Raw genomic sequence first — 20,798 nt, forward strand, 5'->3', positions numbered from 1 at the left:
GATTTAGAGTAAAACGCAAATTTCTCCAGGATGGTACACATTTTCCAAGATAGCTGCGATTCCTCGAGGTCCCCACATGTCAAATAGTGTAGACATGAAAAAGAGATCTTTAATTAACATACATACCAAATTTCAGGACTGTTCTACAGATTTCGAGGTTAGTCCTAATCCGATTGTGCTATTAGAGTATAGAGAGATTTTTTGTGAATCGATAGGTAAATTTAATTAACATGAGATAAACACACTTTTTACAAGTCCCCCTACAAACTTATACACATTTTGGTTTCAAACAATTTCAAGCTCATGGTGATATTGGTGATGGTCAATCATCTTCTAATTGTTCACGGGCATGAATCAAAAAGAGCTGCAAGCAATAAATTATAGGTACAGCCTATTTAACTATGGTGTATGCGTATAAGTATTGTTTCAATATCTGGTGTACAGTAACCACGCCCGTTCGGTAGGTACGCCGCGTTATTTCGCTAAAGTGTCAAAATCTTCAGATCCCTATCAGAGCCGGCCATTGAGGAGCGCAAACGGAGCGCAACTGGCAACTGACTTGCGAAATCATCGCATTGTGTCTACATCTGTAGAACACAAGGAATATTAATCCTTACCTATCTATATTTATAAGCTAAATTCGGATTGAAGAAGCGAGAGGAAACCGCAAAAAGTTTCGTGCCAACTGTTGTTAAGAAAACCTGTATGGATGGAGCGAGTTAGGTTTTTATGGTCGATAGGATGTTGCAACGTTCTGGGAAAAGCGTCCTAATGCCATTCCTAGTGATGTGTCGTTACGTTATTTCCGGGAAAACTCCCGCAAATTTTCTTGTGTAGTTGTAAAAAAATAAATTCGATATTTTCTTAGTTCAATACATAACATTTTTAAGGTTAAGTAGGTATGCGTGTTTCCTATTGACAAATATCTAACTTTTTACACACCCGGTAGTTTGCCTTTCTATATGACGGAATGTTAATTCGTGCAGTAGATAGAATAATTTTAGGAAGCAGAATTCTATACCTACCTACCTACTGCATAATATTTTACAATAGCTGTCACGTCTTTACGTCCAAAGTTTCTGGCGCCCCAATATTCTAATTATTGCATTTAAATGCTAATAACGCTAATTTCGGTTACAAGCCATGTGTAGAGGTACACGCCAAACAAATATCCCTAAACTGCAAGAAATATATGTACTTATCATAAAATTTTAATATACCTACCTATTTCTTAGAAATAGCTTAAACCATTTCCTAACAGTCCCGGCAACGTTGCAACACTTGCAACGGTAACTACAACACAATCACATCACTATAAAAATATTCTCAAACTTTTAGTGAAAGATAATTATGTGCAATTGCGTCAAAATACTTCGAAATGTTCAACTAAACACCAGCACTTGAATCGTTCTAAAGCAATTAAAGTTGGCGTCGAAAATGTTAACGGTTAATTACAAAAAAGGTCAATGGAACATCTTTAATTTTAGCGATCAATCAATATTGTCTGCTGCGTGTACAGGAAAAACCTTTTAGGACTAACTGTGTATGCAATTACCTATTTAACAACACTAGCTAAATTAAATGCACTCTGCATTGGGGTAATTAAAAAAATCGCTAATATCTAATAAACCAGAAGCAGTTCGTAGTTTGGCAACACTTACTATGTAGTAGAAAATGTTTCAAGTAGGTATATATAGTACATATATTTTCAAAACTACCCCACTTTCTAAGTTATCCTAATGCACTTTTAAGTTATATTATAGTACCGAAAATATTTCACTCAATATTTTTGGCATCTGACTTACATTTTAAATACAGAATTTTTGCGTTAGTTTTATGCGCTGGCATTAACATAACATAATAGCTTTGTTAATAATTAATTCAATGCTGCTGGATGCTACAAAATTAAATTAATATGAACATGAACTCCGTTTGGTTTTAATAAAGGAATACATATATGTATAAGTTGTTACAATGAAATTAAGTTTCATTCTTGCGCTATTATACATGCATGAGTAACGCCAAGTTCCCATCCACAAATGAAGATCACAAATGCTCAATCGTAAACCTTATCCTGATGCCTTAAGGCTTAGGAATGGTCAATGAATTATATCGTCGATAGTACTAAAAGCAACACACGTAACTGACCTTTGATATACCTTATCACGTCGCATTAAGGTTTAAGGTTGGTCAGTGTCGTTAATAGTTGCGCAGGCGACTGGCCTTGAGCTTAGCTAGCCGGGGGTCAGCTGGGTCGGCTTTGGAAGCTCGTCTTCGTGTGAATATGATATGTTGAACTTTTAGTCATTCATAGATGTTACATACAATGAGCATTTTGAAATTTGCTGTCAGCGTTGGATTTGGAAACTATACTAGGTTGGTATAACTGGCGGGAGGTTACGGAGGCCACAATCATCTATGTATTCAGTTAAATAAACGTATTTTTTCCACTAACACATTCCTTTCGGCTATTTTCTGTCCATAACATAAATGATTGAATAAAATAAAATAGGTAATTTTAAAACATTGAGCTATACCTAACTATGACCTCAACCTGGAAATAATAATATACAATTACAGTAAAGTTAATCCATAGATTTTAGAGCATCACACATAAATGTAAAATCTATGAATGACCTTCACTATACATAATAGGGTATTTGACAACATTAAAAATATATAAAGAATTGCTGTCATCCTGAAAGATAATAAACTAATAAAGTATATTTCACTATATTTGAATGTAAATTATGTTTAGTTTTTGGAAAATAAACGAAAGAAAATTTAATATTTTTTGAAATTTCATCAGGGACGTGAACGCTCTGTGATTGGTCAACGCTCGGATGACGTCACACGCGCGTAAACATTCTTGATTGCCTTGAGTGTTTTAACTGTTTTATTTGTATTCAGTTAATTTTAGTTATTGTTCCACAGTTTTCTGATATATTTCGATTTATCCGTATATCTAGTAGCACAATATTCATAAGAATCTCAAAATGGAGCCGAAATATGTGAAAGCTGATAGCGGCAACCTACCAGACATAGACGCATCAATGGTTGCACTTTTCTTTAAAGATAATCCGGATTACTATGCTGCGGAACTTAGAAATGTAAAAACAGCTATGTGAGTATACGTAGAAATTGTTTATTTACGAACATTTCGATTTCGATGATACGAATACGACGACGATATATATATAGAATACGATGACGAGAATAGTATGTCCATACTGCACTTTAGTTTGAAAGAAAAAGTATGCTACTAACTACCTACTAATGCTGAAAGAGCTATGTTATGAGGTTATGTAGTAATACATTAAATACCTAGATCTTGTTTCGTTAAATACAACAAAATCCGCTGCTTTAACTACCATATTTATTTACAGTTAAATATTACTTACATCGAAGTGGTCTTCACACATAAAAACATTTGTATGCGCTAAAATGCTCTTTGGGTCTCTTCGCGCTAGTTTTAACCACATTTTTCTGTTTTTGGGATTCGTTGGAACGGAAACAAACAATTTATCTGGATTTTTTATAGTCGTACTTGAACATTGCGGCACTATACACCATTTATATACCATTTTACAGTGAAATAATCAATTCAATGCACATAAACCATAAGATTTACTAAGGTCATTGACTGAGTTTACTCGCGTGTGACGTCACACGTGTCACGTGATTAGCCCTTTGCAAAAACAGCGTTTAAGGCGCGTTCAAAATAAATAAACTTTAACATTTATTTTTTATATTTAATACAGGAAATTTCACGGAAATATCAATGTAGTGTAATTATTAAGTCATAAACAATCAATTAAAACCATTTTCAAAAATTAGTCAAATAGCCTATTGTATATGTTCAGTTAAGGTCATAGGTATACACACATAAAAGTTTGAGAAAAGTTTTAATAAACTATGAAAAGAAGGGTGCGTTAACCAAAACCTATACAGCCACAATAACAAAAAATAAAATAAATATTAAGTACATGAATTTTATTAAAAACTCTTTAGTGACCATACCTAGTATTTTATACTCCGCTATTCCGTCGCTATAAAGACTGAGGTTACTCATTTACAAGTTTCATGATAACAGCAATGCTGTATGCTAAATTAGACGGCATATAAAAACCAAATTGGCTATACAATTGGTTAGTAAAATGGTGGTTTCTACTCACGGTTTGTATGTTGGTTTGTTTAACGTGGTTATTGTTTGTGCCCAGTGGCTATGGGAACGAAATGTAACTATGTACCTAAGCCCTAGTGCAGCCGTGAATGCCTCACAATCGATGTAAACAGTCTAGTCTTTAAGAATACAATTTACGAAATTCATGAAATAAAACTATGAAAACGGATTATATCGCGTATATTGAATTTATAATACATCCCGACGTTTCGAACTCTTTACAGCGTTCGTGGTCAACGGGTAACGTCGGGATGTATTATAAATTCAATATACGCGATATAATCCGTTTTCATAGTTTTATTTCATGAGTAACTATCGCGGTAACCGAAGACAATATTAATTTACGAAATTGTTATTTCATTAAATATTTACTCGGACAAAGCATGAAATGCGTACCTAAGCTGGAATGTTGTGATGATGTTCATAGTTTTGGGCGGAAAATATTGATAAGTGTCTGTATTTCAATCCCAAACTACCATCAACAACAACGTAAACTACTTGTATGTTCGGTTTAGGCGTTAGACACCTAAGTTAGGAAGTGGGAAATTTCTAATTATCGGTTAATTAACATGTCATAAAGCGAAGATTGCATTTTATAGAGACCCCCAACTTTATATGATTAATTTTGACTCGTAAAACATGGCTTATTCTTTACCTAACCTAACATAGCCGAAACAGCGTGAGTGACTTAATGTTAGAAAGTGGGAAGTGGGAAATTTCTAATTATCGATGGCGTAAAGCGGAGATGGCATTTTATAGAGACCCCCAACGTTATAAGATTAATTTTGACTCGTAAAACGGCTAATTCTTTACCTAACCTACCTAACATAGCCGAAACAGCGTGAGTGACTTAATGTTAGAAAGTGGGAAGTGGGAAATTTCTAATTATTGATGGCGTAAAGCGGAGATGGCATTTTATAGAGACCCCCAACTTTATAAGATTAATTTTGACTCGTAAAACATGGCTTATTCTTTACCTAACCTAACATAGCCGAAACAGCGTGAGTGACTTAATGTTAGAAAGTGGGAAGTGGGAAATTTCTAATTATCGATGGCGTAAAGCGGAGATGGCATTTTATAGAGACCCCCAACGTTATAAGATTAATTTTGACTCGTAAAACGGCTAATTCTTTACCTAACCTACCTAACATAGCCGAAACAGCGTGAGTGAATAAATTTGTATGTACTTTTAAAACCGTAAAAATATTATAATATCGTAGAATTGTTGCTGAAATCCCGATAAGAACTAGATAAGCAACTTCGCTTTCTAATATTAAGATTTTTCTTTTTGCAACCTTGTCTGCAGCTAAGCTGAACTGGATATTGAAAACGAGTTCCTAAGCATAATAACGATGCCATTAACAGACATGACGTATTAATAAAATTAATCAATGCGATGAAATGCGATAATCATAAAAGTATAATTTATAAGATGAGTCGTTATAGTATGTGAATATGATGAGTCATTTAGCGAGTTTTTTCATGCCTTTTAATGCATTGAGAGAAATTATAGATACATTTTAATGAGCATTATTTTATTTTTTATTTATTTAAGTACCTATTATTTTACTTCTACTCGGCTACTAGAAAGTTAGATAAATAGAAGGCTTTATATATAAATATTATAAATGGGAAACTGTAGGGATGTCAACAGGGGAGGGGTAATAAAATCACTAACAAAATTTTGTGCATTTTTTAACAATGTGCATACTGCATGGCATTCCTGATTTTAGATCGTTTTACAGAAGAGAGGTAGAGATGATTTTAGATTTACTCGTATGTTTAGCAATTCACAGAACAGAGGTTAGGTTAGATTATATGGCAAACAGTAGGTACTTATGCAAAACCGGCATCGGCATTATATCACACTATACGCTGAATAATGTAAACAGTGTAGGAAGGTACTTTAACTAGTTTAACGCATCCGCATTTGTATATCGATAACCGGTGATTGCGTGAGCCGTTATTCTGGCTATTTTGTCTTAAGGCCGTTCCATCGGTTTGCCGCTATCACTGTCACATTTCGCAAGAAAGAACGGGAAAGACGTGCGCGCCAACTGTCAATTTTGATCGAATTTTGTCGATTTTTATTTATTAAAAAAAATTGCCTTACAATATTGAAATTCGAAAGCGGCAAAATTACTATTTAAGTTAAAATTGTTTTTTATTCTTTTTTTGTTTATAGTGTCACGTAAAATAAATAACCGAGTAGTTAGAGGTTACTTTGGGAATTAATTGTATCGAGCGAAGTGTAATAATTCGTGTATCGGAAACTTATAAATTAAATATAATATAATAAAAAACTACATAATTTTTTTTTACGTCTACGAATATCAACGTCTAGATTTTTCGCCTTCTGGCTCAGGGAACCGCCTTAATCAGTGTCAGATAGAATTACATACACTCTAAATTTTCAACCCAAAACCAAACCTAGGTACCAAATTCATAATAACCTGGAGTACACCAACTTTTGATCTCGTAAGTTGTTTTGTATTATATTTCTCTTCTCGCTCTTTTTTAACCGACTTCAAAATTTTAAAAGAAGGAATTCATTTCGGTTGTTTGTTTTTGCCTCAGCACTCCGTAATTTTTAACCAATTATGTTTATTGAATATATCTAAGCATCTAATAAAATGCAATGCATGACAGTGACAGGTAACGTCACTTGATCTTGATACGTATAGTCCTTCCTACGTACTGTCACATTTTTGACGAAAAAATTTAGTATGAAATTTGTTTAGTTCATAGACATAGTATATACAAGTAGTTATAAACGCGCTACAAAGCGACCGGGGGTAAGATAAAGAATATTCATATAAAATTTGGGCAGCATAGGATTTTTTCTGTTTCACTCTTATAAATTTCGGTATTTCGCCATCGCCTCCTACCTATGATGCCACCCGGTCGGTGATAAGGACAAAGCATGGCACTATTTTCTCTTTCCTCTTATAGGAATTAGGAATCGCAATAAGACTATCTTTCTCTATCAAAGTGTCAGGCCCTTGGTTTAGTTCCATTTTATTTTATTTCTACTATTTTACGTCGCACTATAGTTCCGTATCCTGTCTCTTGCTATCTCTTTCTTCCCGAATGTCTGTCTCCCGATTACTTGTGTTGCGCGCGATACCATTAATATTGTTCGCCAACACCACGTTTCACTTCACCATAAAACTTTTACTTCAAATTAGTCTTTAGTGATTTTACTAATTTAAAGGATATCAATAAAATATCGAGAGTAACCAAAATCAATAATGAATCTGAGCATCATAGGTTATTTTCAAATAAATTATTCAGTCCTGTCTGCGGCAGGGATGTTATCAGGGGACACCCGATAAGATCGACTGTAGCACCCTTTGTACTCCCCTCCGCTTTATAAACGCGAGTAATCGTTGTCTGTTGGGGCAGAAACAGTGTCTGGCAAGTGTTGCTATCTCTAAGAACATCTGAGAAGTGTTTTAGCTGCGTGCGTAGATTGCAGGTCTGTTCAACTTGTTTTAATCACAGTGCGTCACATGGCGACTTTGGCTTTAGTCTGCTGCTTCAAAGAACTGTTAAAGCCACTCTTTTCTATCACTGCACCTTTCACTAAAGAATCAGTTTCATCGTAACTCCATCTTTACACTTAAATCACGCTTGTTTATCCCTATAACATGAAGAATATACCCTCCCTATGCATGCAATATGATACTCGTATATGAGCCATGCATGGTCCCATGGAGTTCCTCCAAGTTCGAGGATCTTCTGACATTGCTCATCCTGATGCATGAATGATTTGATCTCCTTTTTTTGCTTCTCATTTTGTTTACGATTACGGAATCCTAATAAATTAGCGATGTCACCGACGGAATATCACGACACGTCAAGGAAATTTGGCATCGAAGGTATACCTAATACCACAAAAGCAAGATGTCATGAGTTGTCGAAATAGAAAGAAGAATTGCGCCATTTCGCAGCGCCGGTTAAGCGAAGTGGTGGCGTCGTAGTTCAGTTTTTAATATGTAATGGAGGCTACGCGACCACGACTACTTTCTTAAATTGTTTTTGTTAGATTGTTAAAATTGCTCAGAAGTAACAGGCCACGCATACAGATTTGTTCTGATATATACCAATCCAATAAAATATACTAATAAATACAAGTACTAAGAATGTCGCAACGTGTTTTTTTTTTAAAACTGCCTCAATATTTTGCAGCTATTTGCTTTAAATCCAAATAATAATATAAACAGTAACATCTGAAAATCTAAATAGCCCGAAGCGAAAGTGTCTAATGGATGTCTCTGCCGAGACTTGAGAAAATGCCTTTCCTACTACAGCAGACTTGCTTTAACCTAGATTAAGATTAATCTTTTAAGAATCGACCGTAGCTTAACTCACAAATAACAACACTAAGCCTTACTTAACGACCGAATTATCAATTTAACGTAATTGTAAACGGACACCGTATTTTACTGCCGACTTGCGGATCCCATACAGGCCATTAATGACATAACTAAGGCCTTGGCCATGAGTTTTAAGCCGATGTTCTTTACATGCTGACATTTGATCGTAAGGCTTCGCATTTAACGTTTTCGGACGAAGCCTCAAAACCTCATCAGCTGGACTTCTTGGTTTTCCAACCTATATCCATTTCACAAGTCCGGAGTAGCAAAAATTGCTACGCTGAATGTATCCTAACCTAACAATCGGGACTTATTACTCAATAATTGTAATTGTTTGTTTTCATTAGTATATTATTTTTGTATATTAATGTTTTGTATATTTGAGCAAATTAATGTTTATTCCTTGTATGTTATTGTGTATTTTTTTTTGTGTTATCCTAAGTATTTTAATGTATAATTTCCAAAGCGATATAAATATTGCTTGTGAATGAAATAAATGAAATGAAATGAAATGAAATCTTTCCAGATTTGAAAGCAAAAAACATTGTGGGATTGAGTCAAGAGTTTACTCAGACCAGTTTGACTTGAGAAAGTGTCAGAAAGTAATCTGACTGCCATAGTGTGAACTCAGTGTGAAAAACAGATAACGATTTATAACCATGTCTTTCTTCAGATGGCAGTCATCATTTTATAGTTGTTTGAATTATAACTAATTGTCAATTAATTAAATTTACAATAGGTATACATTTGCTGCCGCGCGCCGTGGGAATTTTCCATGCGAAGGGGCATTTGATTGCAGTTTTATTATTAAATCAAAGAGAATAGAGGGTATAGAGGGTTATTGTTATAGTAAATTTTGTAGTCACAGTAAGTTTACTGCCATCTCTCGACACAGGATTAAAACTAAAAATGAAAATAAATAAAAATAAAAATATGATTATACAGGGTGGCAAAAAATATGTGCATTCCCGTTGCCAGGTAGATTTTGGTATTATACTGAGCAACTTTTACTATGGGACCAACCCCGAAATCGCGAAAAAAAATTTGGCTGCTTCATACATTTTGGCTGGTCCATTTTCTATGGGAGGGTAAATTTTTATTTCGCGATTTCGTGGTTGGTCCCATAGTAAAAGTTGCTCAGTATAATCCCAAAACCTCCCTGGCAACGGGAATGCACATATTTTTTGGCCACCTTGTATATATATTCCCCGAAATCTTGTAATTTATTTGCAAAATGAGTGTTGGTGGAAGAATTAAAACTGCTGCACGTCATGGCAAAAACCATAATGGTCATGGGCCCAACTTCGCATTTGACATGCGACAAAAGTCAAATAAAATAACTAATGTAGTTCATAGCCGTCAGGCATACAATACGATTAATTGATCAATATACATTAAATGCTTGGCATTGGCATACGCATAAGCATACGCGTAACCAACGTATGCAATAGATTAACATGCAGTGCGCGCGCATGAACCTCCGGGATGGGTTCCACATGCAAATTTCATCATGGCGTCTGGTCTATCAGTATAGCGCCTTTCACGACGACTCGACTATAATGTGGCATATTAACGAGGCCATTACAATGTAATCCAGAACCTGTATTCTAATTTCTAAGAGAGGCAAATGTACGTTTATTGGGAATAAGGACCTTATTTTTTGTGTTTACACTTATAATATAATCAATACCACGAATTAATAAACTAGTGGATGTGAAATGACTCCTATTTAGTATGAAAACCAGTGTCGCTAAACTCACACATTCATAGCCTCGTTAAAATACGTCACACACTTACAAAATTGCTCTGATTCGTAGCAACTTTCCATACCAAAAAGTTATTACCGGTGGACATTTTTCGAACGAATATCAACTGTAGGCTACATGAGTGACGGTTTAAATTATAATGTCAAAGCTATATGACATACGACTCTTTCATTATCTCATTCATCTCACAAAAGCTCGCTCAACGTTCACCTAATACAACTACTCAACACCAGATGGCGTTATTTTATATAATTTTAAAATCACTTACTTAACAGGCGAGAAAAGGGCTAAAAAACCAGTATAAGTAAGTTCTAATTACGCATGGTTTGTTACGGATCTCACGGTCACGTTACACTGGTGTTTTCGAGACCTCTACACGCGTGCGAGTAGCTAACCGTTGGAACTTCTTTCCATTCGACGATATAGGGAGGGGACAGTGTAATCGGAGTGTTTTATCGATATTTGTGTGTTCAGTTAGATATTGATATTTCATTACCGTATGTTTTAACACATTTAGATGATACTTTATTTATGATTATAATATAGGTAGTGATAATCGTGATTGTATGAAAAATAATATGTAGTACAGTACAACAAATATCTAACTAGAAATTTGTTTCTTATTAATTGACCAACTAGGTTGTTAATGTGAACATTAAATATATCTTAAAGTCAAACAGATAAAATCATAGTTCTTTAAAGGTCTATTAACTCGGTATTGCTGTTATTTTGTGATCACAAATCTGCAATTACTTACATAGGTAAGTATTCGTCTTTAACAATATTTACTTGTAGCAGCATTTAAGGCCAATCTAGACGGGACAACCTGATTAAATTGTCAAATTAATTGTATGGTGTGAAAGCATACATGAAACTGGCTCATCGATCCCACTTGATTTGATTGTAAGATTGTGACCTATCAAATCAGGAAGGGGGGCGGCAAAATTCCAATATTTTACGCTAGTTTGCGTGGTACGGAACACTTTTTATTAATTAAGTGAGCCCGAATGTCACTAATAATTACTAAATTAGTAACTAAGTTTTAGGCGTGTGGACGCTAGATGAGATGTATGGCAATTTTATCCCCAGAAATCTTTCTCTAAGAAATGCTCCTAGCAAATGGTGCTATATTTTTGCGGAAACTAATTTTCTTGCCCAGTAGCATTGACCCATTTATTTTTAATATCGGCATCTTGTGGTAACCTACAATAATTAATAATAAAGAAATAGAAAATATAAAACGTTTATTCATGGCACATTGCATGCATTGTACGCATAAGTGCATTAAGTACCTAGTCTAATTATATTAACGATGAAAATATGATGGGTGTAAAAAACAAAAACGTATGTAAAGGAATACGAAGGTTTGGAAGGTTGCCATGAAATGACCCCGACTTAACTTAGTGCTTGATGACCAGAGCTGCCATATTTACTAAGACATTGATTATCCCAAATAATAATTAGAAACGTGTCTAAAATAATAATTTATTACCGAACTACCAAACATCAAACTTGAAATATCGTAACTTTAACTTTATCGATATAAATATCGACATTGCGCAGCATCTGAGTAGCGAAGTTATTTGACATTTAGGATAGCGAATATTCCAGATAAACGTAAAGAATAGTGACAAAGGATTGTGAACTCTAAGTTCTAACTGATAAAATATAGATTTACTTAACGAACATTCGTAAATAATGCAATAGAAACAGATTTTTCGTATTTATCGGATTATATTTAAATAAATAACCACCGGTGATAGGAAATACCTCCACGTGAAAGATTTTTTAAACCGCTGTGATTTCTGCAGCTTAATACTGCACAATACGGCATTTTAAATTTAATTATCAATTTTTGTTAGACGAGCGTACGTACGACGTGAATGTCATTCGAGCATGAAGTTTACACAACAACTGAGCATAGTCTGTGCATAAAGTGAGTCGGTCGCTACTAACTGTCGGATAGACGGGAACGCCCACTTGCCATCTCCATCCTACTCCGTGATCAATACCTATATACAAAAATATAAAGATGGGTACGTGGTAAGGATGTACCGTACCGACTAGTCGGGAAAGCCGACTAATCCGCCACATTTGTAGTCGGCGACTAGTCGGCCAAAATGGCCGGTTAGTCGGCCTATTCTTAATTACAGAAAAACAGGACAAACACTTGACAATAGAGGCGTTTTTAGATATTTGTGAGCACTGGCCGCTCCGATATATCTGATGGCGACTGTACATACACACATATTATTATATTAAATGTATGTGTAGTTATGTATGTCGTCACAGACCGTATTATATTTAGTAGGTAATATTAATTTTAGGTAATTTTATTACTATTACTTGAGGTGTCTTTAATTAAGCTGCTAGGACCTGCCAACCTCACAAAACGCGGGTCTCTTAAGGAAATTCTGTGTCACTCAAGCCGCGGGAGAATTATTACTGTTACGTGTAATCACGGACCACAATGCTTCTACAGCCCATGGTCACTGGGGATGGGTTCTTGACTAGCCTCTTCATATGGGAAATAAACCCCTGGGTGGGAAGATCGCCAACAAGGTGTACTCGTACTGCTGATCGCTAATACATAGTTGAATTGATATTCCACACGACCAGTCGTTAAGTCTATACATCAGAAAGAAGAAAGAAGAAAGAAAATACATTTATTTGGCGCTACAACATAGTACATAAAAAAGAAAAGCATGCAGACAAAAAACATTTGGACGCCAAAAAGCATCCCCATTCAGAATAGTGCCGCGGCAAACCGTGGCGCTGGTTTTCTGTGGGGACCTGGCTTAATCTAAAAAATTAATACGACACAAATAAACATTTGAACAAGTTTTGAGAACAAATCAAATTATTTTATTAAATATTTTGATTTGTGTTTTTTAAGTAGTCACACTACTATATATAAATTAAAAACTGTAATAGATGTCATATATTAAAGAAAAAGTGACGAAGCCCTCCAGTGGTGAAGGCCGGATTCGAACCGGCGTCTTTAGCTATCGCGGCTAACGCCATGAACCCCTAGGCCACCCCGCCACGGCGGTGCCCGTCCGAATTTCTCGACTATATGCCATCTTAGTAAGACTAGGCGTCTTTGACCAGCTCTAAGGGCAAGCAGTGCGCGCTTGCACCTCCTAAACGAACTCCTTACGGATTTACGTTGTAGCGAGAGAGACTGGTGCTGCCATCTATGAACATTTGAACAAGTTTTGAGAACAAATCAAATTATTTTATTAAATATTTTGATTTGTGTTTTTTAAGTAGTCACACTACTATATATAAATTAAAAACTGTAATAGATGTCATATATTAAAGAAAAAGTGACGAAGCCCTCCAGTGGTGAAGGCCGGATTCGAACCGGCGTCTTTAGCTATCGCGGCTAACGCCATGAACCCCTAGGCCACCCCGCCACGGCGGTGCCCGTCCGAATTTCTCGACTATATGCCATCTTAGTAAGACTAGGCGTCTTTGACCAGCTCTAAGGGCAAGCAGTGCGCGCTTGCACCTCCTAAAGACGTCAAAGACGCCTAGTCTTACTAAGATGGCATATAGTCGAGAAATTCGGACGGGCACCGCCGTGGCGGGGTGGCCTAGGGGTTCATGGCGTTAGCCGCGATAGCTAAAGACGCCGGTTCGAATCCGGCCTTCACCACTGGAGGGCTTCGTCACTTTTTCTTTAATATATGACATCTATTACAGTTTTTAATTTATATATAGTAGTGTGACTACTTAAAAAACACAAATCAAAATATTTAATAAAATAATTTGATTTGTTCTCAAAACTTGTTCAAATGTTCATAGATGGCAGCACCAGTCTCTCTCGCTACAACGTAAATCCGTAAGGAGTTCGTTTAGGAGGTGCAAGCGCGCACTGCTTGCCCTTAGAGCTGGTCAAAGACGCCTAGTCTTACTAAGATGGCATATAGTCGAGAAATTCGGACGGGCACCGCCGTGGCGGGGTGGCCTAGGGGTTCATGGCGTTAGCCGCGATAGCTAAAGACGCCGGTTCGAATCCGGCCTTCACCACTGGAGGGCTTCGTCACTTTTTCTTTAATATATGACATCTATTACAGTTTTTAATTTATATATAGTAGTGTGACTACTTAAAAAACACAAATCAAAATATTTAATAAAATAATTTGATTTGTTCTCAAAACTTGTTCAAATGTTCATAGATGGCAGCACCAGTCTCTCTCGCTACAACGTAAATCCGTAAGGAGTTCGTTTAGGAGGTGCAAGCGCGCACTGCTTGCCCTTAGAGCTGGTCAAAGACGCCTAGTCTTACTAAGATGGCATATAGTCGAGAAATTCGGACGGGCACCGCCGTGGCGGGGTGGCCTAGGGGTTCATGGCGTTAGCCGCGATAGCTAAAGACGCCGGTTCGAATCCGGCCTTCACCACTGGAGGGCTTCGTCACTTTTTCTTTAATATATGACATCTATTACAGTTTTTAACGACACAAATAAATTTACATTGACATAAAAATACAAACATTATTAAACATAGAAAATTAAGACAAACAAAATATTAACTACCGCCTTTTTTAAATCTATTTATTACGAAGTTATAGAAAAAAAAGAGCCAAAACGAACTAAACTTAAGACTAAAACTAAAACAAAGACTAAAACTAAAACAAATCATCAAATTGCCGCGGAAATGTAAAAGTGTTAAATCTATGTTAAAAATACACTACCTCAATATTTTGTAGTAATTGCACTACTATAAAATTAAGTTAAGTACATATGTAACTAGAGACTGATGACCCCACAGTCAAACTCATTATTGAGTTTTGCGGGGCTATGATTATTGTATGAATACTCTGTATTTTATTAAATAAATAAATAATAAAAATAAAAAAAATAAGTGTGCGAGTGACTGATATGTTACTGTGACTACATCAGCAGGAAACATCTTTTTTTTAATGTATATCGGCGTAGACCCGTTAATATCATTAAATATGTGTAAAAAATGCGAGGGTTTAAAGTGTTAAGTATAAGACAAAGCTATTGCAGTGAACATTCCAATGTAAGCTTTATAAAGAAGTAATGATTATGGATTTGGCCGACTAATCGGCCATCTGAGTGCCGATTGGTCGGCCAGTCGGCTAATCGGCCAAATCAATAGTCGGTACATCACTAGTACGTGGGTATTCGCATGTTTGCCTTTGTTAAACTCAAATGTTACGATAAGAAAATTCAGTTGCACAATACTTAATATAATATACTTAGCTCTCTTAAATCGATATTGTCAAACTGGGATATTTATTTAATTTTGAAATTATTTTAATAAGCGTCTATGTATACTAGTAAAAGTAGGTAACTAAGTTAAAATTATGCAAGCAAACAGTCGATAGTTTGCATCTGAGCTAACAAAGTTTAATTAAATATACGAGCGCATTGCCAACGCTCTAGTTTTGTAGATTTCTCCGAATATACCGTAAAATATGCACGTGTGCTACTGAGCACACGTGCATATTTATGCCAGTTACTGAACTGGCATAAATAACTATACAACCAAAATTATAAGTATAAGTTGAATTGTTAAATAATTTGACCAAAGATATATGTAACTCCGTATAAAATAAGTAAAGTCTAAGGAATAAACGTGCCTCGGAAAATCAAGAAATATTTATATTCGAATGGATAGCGCCATACCTTTGGTCTATACTCGTGTAGATGGCGTTGGCGACACCGTTTAATGTTTAACAATTTTAACACATATCAGTGAAAGAACATGGGTCAGTCATCATTTTTTTATTTTTTTTTATTGATAAAAATGTTTACATGACATTACAGTTGAACCAATATTTCTGTTGCTCACTGTACACAAAGTTAGAAAATCATCTCACCTAGTTGAGTAACACGACCCTGTTAGACATTTTATTTCTCACGAGCCCGATATAGTCAACTTGTGGAGCAACGATCCCGAGAATTGAACACAAAAACGTTTCCACCTTATCTTCTAAGAAGTAGAGTTTTAATTTCATTGTCTTTTAGAGATCGAAGAAGTGGGTTGATTATTGGCAGTCGGCACGAATCTAACAGTTTTTTTTTGCGAATGGATGATCATAGAGTTACGGCTGATTAGCGCTTAGTTTTCATTTCCAAGTTATATTTTGAAAAGAAACAGTAGAAATTTATAAACATCATAGAAATTTGACATTAACGATGACATTGCCATGCCACACTATGTCATTGCAAATGCCACGCAGAGTTACCTTGGTCTGACTATGTTATATGTTGCGTGATTTCAAAATAGGTAAGTAGTGTTAATAGTTGTATGACTGGTTGCTATAGGTAGGCCATAAGATAGTTGTAGAATTAAACAGTTCGATGTCTTGTATGAAACGTAATACAACTTTGGTTATGTTTAAGCTCTTTTGTATAGCCGAGTTTCTTTGTTTTTGTAATGCCGAGTCCACATATTGGGCCAACTTGGGCCAATCTGAGGGACCCAGCTATGCGGTGGAAAAGGATAGCAATATCACTTGCATAAAGCACCTCTAAAGCATAGCTGCGTCCTTCAGATTGGCCCAAGTTAGCCCAATATGTGGACTCGGCATAATATACGCTATCGTCATATATCCTAATATTAATTTAGTGTGAAAATCATATCCACGATAAGATAAGAAAATAAAACTAAAATTATCTTATTATTTAAAGTCTAAAGTCAATAATGTTCATCACTATCACCGATGAGAATAACAAATATAAACACTAATTAACCAGAAACAAAACAAATCATGTTCTATAGGTACAATTACTGATGTTATTATAAACTCTTACTTACAATGTAACTATTGTGACATAGGAAAATAACCAATATCTAGGGTCCACATAGTCACCCTTCGGGTACGAAATCATAGAAAAAGGATGTACATATAATTAGTTATTGGTCCCGAAACAGAATTTGCAATAATTTTATACGGCGAACAATCCTTTCGAGAGGTCGGTACATTTATTTCGCCAAATATACAGACTGTAAGACTTACGTACAAAAGAATCCAGTGTAACAAATGACATCTTTATTGGCACTCATTAGGTACATTGTCTCACACCTAACTATTGACGAAAAAGAAAAGTGCTTGTAGCAAATGAAAGTGTCGGGATAACTTAACGTATGAGTACCTACCTAACGGAACTGATTTGTCGCAAAATCATCGCGAGCCTTTTACTTTTGCGGCACGGTTGCTTTAGAAAACGGAGAAATATTATGTATAAGTTTTACCAGTTACCACTTATTGTTATACATTTGACTGCATTTTAGCACACCTATGGTAAATGGAAATAAGAGTAAGAATATTGACAAAACTAGAGATATTGTTATTTTAAATTAATTTTGTAAGCAGAAACGTCTGCGAACGATGTTATTAAGCTTAGAAACAAATTTAAAGTGGATCCGATGGTTGTGGGTTCAAGTCCCACCCGAGGTAGTGGATTTTTCCACTTTTAATTTGTTATATTAGTTTGTGACAAACGGGTCATACTGTACTGGAAACTTTCAGGAGCAAAACGACCATATGTAATCTAAATCTACATTACAGAAGATAAAGCTAATATCATAAAAATATTTAAAAAAAGTCAAAAATCAATTGTTTAAATATATTAATAACGGGTCACTCACGTATTTTAGGCGTTTTCGACTTAAAATACGTGAGTGACCCGTTATTAATATATTTAATATGTCTGTGTCTCATGGAAGTTTTGTTATTAAAATCAATAATTTCTTCATAATTCATCATATTACTTTAAATGTAACAATATTATAAATAATATAAGTATTATAAATTCTTATTATGCTGCGTACAAATATTTCATTGACAAGATACAAGACTCAGTGTGAAAACAATGGGGCAGTGGGCGTTTGAGGTGTAAATATTGTGGTGTGATGCAATGCAACATTGCACGGAGAAAACTCGCATGAGTCAGCTCAAGAAATTAGTCAGGCATTTCACCGATATAAACTTGACGACCAAATTATATTTAGATCGTTTAACTAAATCTAAAAAAGAATTGTTTGTCAAACATCAGACAGGAAACATTTAAATTCGCAACGTTTCTTTTCTTTGCTACTTCCAAAATGCAAATAAAAAGACCAGCTATATGGCCACATCTCAAAATTTGTGATTAATTGGAGATTAGATCTTAATATACTTAATAAAAAATAATAAAGTTAAGTACCCATACTTTGAAAATTTTGGTGTCCAAGTGGCCGTATAGCAGGCAGCATATGAAATACTGTAAGATTAACAATTATCAACCATCGAACTTAAAGGTACTTACTTAAGTATTAACTTTAGTCATCATTCGCTTGCCCTTGTCCCATTCACTTGGGATCGGCGCAGCATGTCTTTTTCTTCTATAGGTACCTCTCTGTCGCCCGTCATCTCATCATTCACTTGCGTTCGTTTCATATCACCTCTCACACAGCACACAGTCCATCTTTTCCACATTCATTCGTATACCTTTCTCGTCACATGACTTTCATCCCTCCGCTAGGCGATTTGCCCTTACTTTTTCCGTTATGGGTGCAGCTTTCAGGCTTCCTCTTATATACTCATTCCTTATCCTATTCATTCTCGTCACGCCACACATCCACCTTAACATTCTCATCACCGCTACATGCAATCTCTTTTCATCCATCACAAGACTGATCAAAGATTACTCTGCTAAATGAAAATCATCCAATAATAGTTGTACTAATTTACACAGAAGCGAACTGAACTGTGTGTGAACCAAGAGTCTGCGTAACGTTAGTCGACCAAAAGTTACATCTACAAATAAATCCCTGCGAACTGATGTTCGGCGAATCGTTGAATCTCTCGGCTCTAAAAAATTATCTGCTAAAAATTTCTCGGAGAATCAACCCGAGAAAATAACGTAGTTTGTAAACTAAAAGTCCGGCGCGTGGTTAGTCGTGTTAAGTCCAGGTACTGCATCGATTTAACAATGAGACTAGCGTGATTATTCAGGAATTATGGACGGAGGGTCAGCCTTCCATTGTGGGCTCTACCTGATCTGCCGGTATACCTATAATAATAAGGATATAGTTTGGTGGATGTACATTAACAAGAGGGATTTCGTTGTTTTATAATATGTGTGGTCCGCTTGGACCATATTATGTTTTAAATGCAACATCCCAAACGTATGCTATTTGAAAAAGCTGAAGCTGACGTCAGATTATAAATTGAGAAAGGCTGTGTTGGTGTATTTTTAAAGTGCAAAGCCTCAAGTAATACCTAACCGCAGTTGTTAAATGACCTTAGCCTTTTAGAATCCTCGATATCTTCATATGGATTTATGTGGGTTTGAATTGAATTTGAGACAACATTTATGGTATATAATATATTGTCACTAATTCATTACAAAAACGTATTACTTATGTACAACTTCATTATGTAGCTGGTTTGTTTATATATTAAGTAGGTCATTGCACCTACTTTTAGAGTGAAGATGAAGAGGGAGCAATAATACTCGTATACATACATTTACTTACATATACCCATATCGTAATAAATTATCACAGATATCTCTCTCTTTTAGTGCATTTCCAACTAGTGAAGGTTTGCTATTACAGAAGATGATAACTTTTAATAAAGATATATAAAAGAGAAGATAGATGAAAGATAGTTGTGTTCCTGTTTTCTTATGTATTGTTTTCTTTTACTAAGGTTCGCAATAAAGTGTATTATATTGTACAGTATATATACATATAAACACCCAAAAACCATTATTTCGATATCACAATATAAACAAGTAAAATTAAATGAGCAGTAATGTAACTCTACCTCGTAACTTAATACATTTATGGTACCTTCCCAAGTTCTAATGTAGAGTTACCTTTACCTACATTACTACAAATATTATAAGAGCTACACATGTATTGAAAAACGATCAAAACATGATGTAATTCAAATACGCCAAAATAATACAGCATACCTACCTATTAGTGACGTTGTTTGTATAATGTCTTGTAGTACTTGTGATATTGGAGCAGTGAAGCGTTGAACTCTATTATACCGCGGCTCGCATCGCCCGAACTTTTTTACCAAAACATTTCAAACTAACGGCTCCCTAACTTGCAACACAACTCAAACACGGTCCATCCACAAACCTTTAACACGAGTCAATTAAACTTAGCTTCACGAGAGGAATCAGGTTAGATGCCGGTGGCGTCCCTAAAAACAAAACAAAATGGAACGTACCCGAGCAAAAACACACTTTAAAAATCCTGGTTCACTCACAAACAAAACACTGCACTACCGGGAATAGGGGGGGAACTTCGGAGAACGTTGGCTGCGGCGGTATGCGTGGTGCGAGGACGGCGCGGGCCGCGAGACTGGCGCGACCGGTCTCGGGCAGAGATTTCTCCCCGTAAACATCGAAAGCGAGCCTTTCCTCGACTCGTGGCGAAACACAGGTGTGAGCAGTACTATGAGTACTCGACTGGAAGGCGAGAAAG

At 35.7% G+C, this 20,798-nt stretch overlaps 1 protein-coding gene across 1 annotated transcript in view; it reads right to left on the reverse strand.

Moving 5' to 3' along the window:
* Positions 1-20,798, reverse strand: part of LOC134748236 (putative epidermal cell surface receptor) — an 88,229-nt gene extending 67,431 nt beyond the window's left edge. The window contains exon 1 of the mRNA XM_063682956.1: positions 20,542-20,798. The gene's annotated coding sequence lies outside the window, so the exon portion shown is untranslated. The remainder of the gene's footprint in view (positions 1-20,541) is intronic.

This window comes from Cydia strobilella, chromosome 16, assembly GCF_947568885.1.
Source record: "Cydia strobilella chromosome 16, ilCydStro3.1, whole genome shotgun sequence".
Lineage (NCBI taxonomy): Eukaryota > Metazoa > Arthropoda > Insecta > Lepidoptera > Tortricidae > Cydia > Cydia strobilella.